General features: G+C 35.0%; 1 pseudogene; it reads left to right on the plus strand.

Moving 5' to 3' along the window:
• Positions 1-6,542: 6,542 nt before the first annotated feature.
• Positions 6,543-8,209, plus strand: LOC109450282 (synaptophysin-like protein 1; annotated as a pseudogene).
• The last annotated feature ends 517 nt before the right edge of the window (positions 8,210-8,726 follow it).

Consider the following 8,726-nt stretch of genomic DNA (forward strand, 5'->3'; position numbering starts at 1 on the left):
ATTGTCTTTTCCCTCCAGCCCCTAGCAATCATCATTCTTACTTTCTATGAATCTGAGTACTCTAGGTACCTCATGCAAGTCAAATCATGCAATATTTGTCTTTTTGTGGCTAGCTTATATCATTTAGCAAGTGTTTTCACAGTTCATCCATGTTATAGCATGTATCAGAATTTCCTCCCTTTTTAAGGCTGTATATATGGATATTATATATATATAATATATAATATGGACACTTGGAGTGCTTCCATCTCTTAGCTATTGTTAATAATGCTACTATGAACATCAGTGTACAAATATCTCTATGAGTCCTTGCATTCAGTTCCTTTTTTTTTTTAGTTATTAGTTTCAGGTGTACAAAACAACATAGTGATTAGACACTTACACCACTCACAAAATGATAACAACAAGTCTACTATCCATCTGACATCATATATAATTATTACAATACCATCGGCTATATTCCCTGTGCTGCACTTTACATCCTGCGGCTATATATTTTTTAATTATAATTGACATTCAATATTATTTTATATTAGTTTCAGGTGTACAGCGTAGTAGATAAGTCTAGTACTCATCTGACACTCTATACACAATCTTTACAATATTATTGACTATATTTCACATCCCCATGACTATTTTCTAACTACCAATTTGTACTTCTGTTCTTTAGATTTCACATGTAAGTGAGATCATATGGTATTTGTCTTTCTCACTCTGACTTATTTCATTTAGCTAACACCCTCTAGGTCCATCCATGCTGTTGCAAATGGTAAGACTTCATTCTTTTTTATGTTAGAGTAATAGTCCATTGTATATATGTATATACATGTGTATATATGTATATACCACCTCTTCTTTATCCATGTATCCATTGATGGACACCCATGTTGCCTCCATTTCTTGGCTATTGTAGATAATGCTGCAATGAACATATGGATTCATGTGTTCCTTTGAAGTAGTGTTTTAGGTTTCTTCGAATAAATACCCAGAAGTGAAATTGCTTGTCTTGCTGATAATAGTCATTCTAACAGGTGTGAGGTGGTATCTCACTGTGGTTTTAATTTGCATTTTCCTAGTAACTAGTGAAGTTGAGCATTTTCTCATATATCTGTTGACCATGTATGTATCTTCTTGGGAGAAGTGTCTGTTCAGGTCCTCTGCCCATGTTTCAATTGGCATGAATTCTTTATATATTTTGGATATGAGCATGAATTCTTTATATATTTTGGATATGAGCCCCTCATTGGAGGTGTTTGCAAATACCTTCTACCATTTGGTTGGTTGCCTCTTTGTTTTCTCGGTAATTTCTTTTGCTATGCAGAAGCTTTTTAGTTTGATATGGTCCCATTCATTTATTTTTGCTTTTACTTCCCTTGTCTTTGAGGTCACATTCATAAAAATCCTCTCCGAACCCAAGGTCTGTAAGTTTAGTACCTATGCTTTCTTCTATGCAATTTGTTATCTCAGATCTTATGTTTAGGTCTTTGATCCATTTTGAGTTAATTTTGGAGTATGGTGACAGACAACAGTCTAGTTTCATCCTTTTTCACATGGCTTTCCAATTTTTCCCAGCACCACTTATTAAAGAGGCTTTCTTTTCTCCATTGTATGTTTTTAGATCCTTTTTCAAAAATCATCTACTCATGTACATATGTGAGTTTAGTTCTGGGTTCTCAGCTCTACTCCATTGGTCAGTAAGTCTGTTTTTCTGCCAATGCCATGATGTTTTGATTATTGTCACTTTGTATTAGTTTGGTGCAAAAGTAATTGCCATTTAAAAGGTTAAAAACAATTGCAAAAATCGCAATTACTTTTGCACCAACCTAGTATAAATTGAACTCAGGGAGTGTGATACCTCCAGCATTGTTCTTTTTTCTCAGGATTGCTTTAGCTATTCAGGGTCTTTTGTGATTTCATGCAAATCTGATGATTTTTTTTTCTATTTCTTTAAAAAATACCACTGGGATTTTGATGGGGATTATATTTATATATTGCTTTAGGTAAAATGGCTATTTTAACTATGTTGATTCTTCCAGTCTATGAACACAGAATATCTTTCCATTTCTTTGTATCTTTTTTCATTTCTTTTAATGTCTTATCATTTTCAGTGTATAGGTCCTTCACATCCTTTGTTAAGCTTATTCCTAGGCATATTATTTTTATTGCAGCTACAAAATGAATTTTTGTTTTCATTTCTTTTTCTGCAATGTCCTTATTAGTATATAGGAATACAAGGGACTTTTGTACATTGATTTCATATCCTTCAGCTTTACTGTACTTGTTTACTGTTTCCGATAGTTTTTTTGGTGGAGTCTTTAGGGTTTTCTATATAAAGAATCATGTCATCTGCAAAAAGTGACAATTCTGACTTCTTCGTTCCCAATTTGGATGCCTTTTATTTCTTTCTCTTTCTTATTGTTCTGGCTATCAGACACAGAGAAGCAGAAAATGGCAACCCCTATTCAGAGTAGGGAACTATACACTTAAATATAACATAAAGGGTAAAGGAGATAAAAACATAAAAAGGAGAAGAAGAAGACAATTTGCTACTGCAAGCTCAGAAATGAACGCACAGCATAAATAGGGATGATTTGTGACAACAAAAACATAAAAGGGGAGGGGGTAAAAGTCTGAATTTGAAAAGGGGAATGGAGATAAAATCCATGCTGAAGAAAAATGACTACTGTATATATGAAACTTTTTTTACATAAACTTGATGGTAACCACTCAGAAAAAAACCCAGAACTAAGACACATAACATAAAAAAAAGGAAAAAGAAGGGGAAAAAAATGATAGAATACCACCAAGCTAAAATAGCAAACAGAAACACAAAGGCAAAGAAGAAATGGACACACTGGGCTACCAGAAAACAAAAGATAAAATGGCTATAGGAAATCCTCACATATCAATAATCACTCTAAACGTAAATGGGTTGAACTCACCAATAAAAAGGCACAGAGTAGCAGATTGGATCAAAAACCAAAACTCAACAATATGCTGCCTTTAAGAGACACATTTCAGCTGCAAAGACAAAAGAGACTCAAAGTGAAAGGGTGGAAAGCAATACTCCAAGCAAATGGAATCCAGAGAAAAACGGGTATACCATGCTTATATCTGAAGAAACAGACTTCAAGATAAAAAAGAAACACAGGAAAAGATGGACATTTCATAATAATAAAGAGGACAATACAACAAGAACACTATATATATGTGTGTGTGTGTGTATATATGTGTGTGTGTGTGTGTGTGTACACATTTTTTTTCCCAATCAGGGAGCACCAAAATACATAAAGCAATTACTAATAGACCTAAAGAGAGAAACTGACAAAAACACAATTACAGTAGGGGACCTAAATATCCCATTGACAGCTATGGATAGATCATCCAAACAGAACATCAATATGGAAATATCAGCCTTAAATGGCACATTAGACTAAATGGACATAGTTGACATTTATAGAGCCTTTCATCCTAGAACATCAGACTATAAATTATTTTCTATTGCACATGGAACATTCTCAAGGATAGACCATATGTTGGGACACAAAACTAGCCTCAACAAATTTAAGAAGATTGAAATCATACCGAGCATATTCTCTGACCACAGTGCTTTGAAATTGGAGACTACTTGCAAAAAGAAAGTAGGAAAAACCACAAATATGCGGAGATTAAACAACATGCTACTAAAAAATGAGTTGGTCAAAGAAGAAATAAAAGGAAAGATCAAAAAATACATAGAAACAAATGAGAATGAAAATGTAATATATCAGAATTATTGGGATACTGTGGAAGCAGTATTAAGAGAGAAACTCATATATCATCACAGGTCTATCTCAAGAAAAATCCCAAATATACAAAGTGATATTACATCTTAAAGAACTATAAAAAGAAGAACAAATGAAACCCAGAGTCACTAGAAGGAAGGAAATAATAAAAATTAGAGCAGTATTAAATGAAATAGAGAACAAAAAGACAATAGAAAAGTTTGTTCAACAAAGAGCTGGTTCTTTGAAATAATTAATAAAATTGACAAACCCCTGGCTAGACTTAGTAAGAAAAAAAGAGAAAAGACACAAACAAACAAATCAGAAATGAAAATGGAGTAGTTATGGCAGATTCCACAGAAATACAAAGGGTTATATAAGAATACTATGAACAACTATATGCCACCAAATTTAATAACCCAGAAGAAATGGACACGTTCTTAGAAATATACACCCTTCCTAGACTGAATCACAAAGAACTGGAAAATCTAAATAGACAGACCAACACTAAAGAAATTGAAACAGTCATCCAAAACCTCCCCAAACACAAAAGTCCAGGACCAAATGGCTTCACTAGTGAATACTACCAGACATTCAAAGATGATTTAATATCTGTCCTTCTCAAATGCTTCCAAAAAACTGAAGAAGAGACAATACTCCCTAACTCATTTTATGAGGTCAACATTACCCTGATACCAAAATCTGGAAAGGATAACACAAAAAAAGAAAACTACATACGAATATCTCTGATGAACACAGATGCAAAAATCCTAAACAAAATACCAGCAAATCAAATACAATACATTACAAAAATAATACATCACGATCAAGTGGGGTTCATTCCAAGGACACAAGGATCGTCAACATATGCAAATTGATCAGTGTGATACACCACATAAGAGAAGAAATTCCTTCAGTGAAGTCCAAAATAACTTTATTCAATAGGTCACTCTGTGTCTCTTAATATTATATACAACACTTTCCCCATTGTGTTATTACTATTTAGGCTGTGGTTAAAAACAAGAGATGACATCAGGCATTCAGCCTTAAATGAACCTACAATAGTGAATTCAGAAAAGCGGTTCAAAGAAAGGAGCCAAGCCAAACACAAGCCTGGGGGCTGAACAGAGACCCAAATATGCACTGTTCAGCAAATCTACAGGGACATACTTGGCTGAAAACTGAAATCTGTGGTCAGTGGGGCATGCAGCTTCACTACTTCCACCTGTCTTTTAGTGTGTCATTACTGCAAATTAAATAATTCAGTTGAAAGCTAAAACATTTGTTGCACTGGCTGTGGAACCTCTTGACTCCAACATGTGACATACATAATTGAGTTCTCTTCCACTAAAAGTCAAAATATCATGGAGTTCAAACTTACGTCTCGCAGACCTTCTCTGCCCCATTTAAGAAAGATGAGTGTATAGAATCTGACACAGTTGACTTTTTAACTGCAAAGGAAGGAAGTTCCTTTAAGCCTAAAAAAGCAAAACCATCTGGTACTGCACAGCTGTGGAAATATTGTGTACATAGTTATTTATGGAGGTACCTATGATTTGGTCTTGGTATATCCCAAAAGACTTTGAAAAAGCAGAGTTTCATAGCGACTTCAGATCAATAGCTTCTAAATCGTTATTCTGGTTCAAGATTTTTCTCATCATAATGAAGAGTGGGAAAATTCTGTTTTCATTAAAGCAACACAGAAATGTCTTCCTAGTTTATGTAGAGGCATGAGAGAAGGCATGCTTATATAGTACTGTAGAAAAAGTAATTCTGTCAATTGGTCCATAATCAGGGCCATTCAATTGCATCAATCAGAACAAGTGAAAGAAATACATGTAACAAGAAATGGGGTATTTACACATCCAGCTATCTGTTGTCTTGTACTCTTTGGAGGATGACTACGAAGAAAAAATAATCCACCCTTTAAAATAAAATCATAAAAGTATACAATTCTTTCGTTTAACACTTGATTTTCTGCTTCCTGTAAGAGAAGATTAAAGTTTTGTCTTTCTTTTACTTTGTTTTTTGCCAGACAAATCTTCCTTCTGAGAACAAATGGAAAACTAGAAAGATATTTTAAAAATATAAATGATTGAAGCATCAGAGAGGTTCAAAAAGAGTGAAATATTAAAAAGCTGTTTCCATAAACAAAAGGAAAACAGAGAAAATGAGTTCAACAGGCGAAGCATTTCTTTTACCCTGAGGGCTTTTGCCAATTTACTAGTGGTGGCTTCAAGACTGAAAAGCTGAGCAGAAGCCTGTGTCTGAGAGAATGAGAACATGAACAGAACTTCCAACCATCTTAGGAGGCTGAGGAAGATGTAAGTTGGAGTTCTAAGTATACTAAGGAAAAAGGAATGTTGATAAATCACCAAAACTTTCCATTAGGACTCCTGAAAGACTCTTGCGAATCCCTATTAATATGAGTGAATGAGAAAGACAAGTGTCAAATCAGCCCTCACCAATACTGACACCCAGCTTTGAATGGGCTCAGGTCCTGGCTAGATTAAGGTGCCATTCCCCTCCCTTAGCTGCCTATTTGAAACACAAGCAAATACTCTCTGAAAAAAAGATAAAAATCATTCAGAACCAAATTTTTCATATATGATGGCTGGCTGGCTTTATGAGGAAACAAGAGCATTCGACCAAAAACAAAAAAATCAAGACAATAACAGACAATATAAATAGATCCGAAAAACATTGATTGGAATTCTTAGACATGAATTTTTTAAAACTATGATTAATACCTTTAAGAAATTAGACAGCATGACGTCGCTGGGCTGCACGGTCTCGTCGGTCCCCCTCCTCCTTCGCCCTGCTGTCCTGATTGTCTCTCCCTCCTTCCCTCAGGGGATGTCCTCCTTCCAGCTCAACCTCAACCCGCTCAAGGAGCCGCTCGGCTTCATCAAGGTCCTCGAGTGGATTGCTTCTCACATTTGCTTTTGCCACCTGTGGAGGTTTTAAGGGCAAAACAGAAATTCTAGTGGGTTGTCCTAAAGAAGGTCCTGACAATAAAACGATTACAGCTTCTTTTGGTTATCCGTTCAGGTTGAATCAAGCATCGTTTAAGGCATTACCAGATGTAAATGTGTGTGGTATAGACTGGAAAACTCAAGCCCTTATTGGAGATTACGCTTCTTCTGTGCAATTCTACGTCACGTTTGCAGTCTTTGTCTTCCTGTACGGCATTGCTGCTCTTCTGCTCTATGTTGGTTACACAAACCTGTATCGGGATAGTCGCAAACTTACCATGGTTGACTTCATTGTTACTCTGGTGGCCACTGTCTTGTGGCTGGTGAGCACTTCAGCCTGGGCTAAAGCTCTTACGGACATTAAAGTAGCCACGGGTCACAATATCATCCAGGAGCTCACGCCTTGTAAACAGGAGGTGACGTGTTCTTTTGGCTCTGTGACTAGTATGGGATCCCTAAATGTATCTGTGATCTTTGGCTTTCTGAATATGATACTTTGGGGAGGAAATGCATGGTTTGTGCACAAGGAGACCAGCTTACACAGTCCATCAAATACTTCTGCTTCCCATACCCAAGGAGGTATTTCACCTCCTACCGGAATATAACTGAAGGGAGAAGTACACTGTATGAAATATGTTTATACTTTGCCAACATCTTGAGAAGCATTATTTGTTTCTAATAAAAGTAATGGCAGTTTCAGTAAATTGGTGGGTTTAAAATTTTGCTGCTTTTTTACATAAAGCCTGTGCCTCTCCTGGAAATTGAAGATGTAAATGTATTCTCACATGTAAGTTTGAAAATTCAGGGGCCTATTATGAGATGATGCACATTTTTAAATGAATGATAATTTCTTCACTAAGTTGTTTGCCTTCCAAAATGTTTACACCTTAAGCCTTAACATATATCTTCACTCAGAAAAGAGTTATATTGTCATATAATAGGAAGAAAATCCGTATTTGGAATATATACACTTCTGTAAGTTTGTACAGATCATATACCTAAGACTTGTCTTAAAGAAAGCCTTGATTACATAAATCATATTTAGAAAAAACTGTTAATTCAGAATTTATATCTGAACATTGTTTATATGTTATGAAAAATTTTTAATGGCAAAGGCTGGGTGTATGTTTTATTTCTTTTTTCTAAATGACCTACAGTACTTAATAGGTGTGCTTAAAGTTGTTTGGGGAGTGGGGTTAAAAATTTCTGATAGATGTATAGGTAATTTAGTAATTCCAGCTCATGAGATGTAAGCTTCCATTATGCTGGTTGTTTAATAGACTTGCTACATAAGTAGAAAGAACATGGTTCAACTAGATTTTTGATATGTATGGGCATTATTCTTAGTAATAGTTGTTTGCTGTCCTCTGTTGGTCTTACCACTTAAGTGCCAGCTGAGACCTCGTGTCCTTGCAAGTAGAGTAAAATATAACCCACCATTTTTTTGCAGACCGTATTCAGCGAGTTAAAAAAAATTAAGATTGCGCTTTACTTTTGAAACATTTATGACTTAGATTCAATGAAGTTGCTATTTTGAGTTGAACATTGATAGTGTGAAAATAAATGAGATTCAGATTTCATGTTTCTTAATGTTCATTCTTATTTCACAAATGGATTAAGGAAGTATGCATCATAAACAAGGAGCCTAAGTAGCTTTATTATGGATGTACTGTCTTTGCACACACATTAGGTATGTTCTGAATACAGGGCTTATTCACGTTTGCTTTCTAATGTTTTGGTTGTACAGAGCCAGATATCCTACTCTTAACCACATGATTGTTCATATGTGAAGCACATCTTGCTAGTGCCTTATTTTTGTTGATTTTGTTTATGACAAGAATTGTCAGTATGAGAATGTATATCTTTTATGCAACCAACTTAATAAAGAAGTTAAAAGAAAAAAAAAGAAATTAGGCAGCATATTGGAGAACTTCATCAGAGAAATAGAAGTGATTCCAAAAAAATCAAATGAAAATTTTAGAACTAA

Source organism: Rhinolophus sinicus, linkage group LG01 (genome assembly GCF_036562045.2).
Source record: "Rhinolophus sinicus isolate RSC01 linkage group LG01, ASM3656204v1, whole genome shotgun sequence".
Taxonomy (NCBI): Eukaryota; Metazoa; Chordata; class Mammalia; order Chiroptera; family Rhinolophidae; genus Rhinolophus; species Rhinolophus sinicus.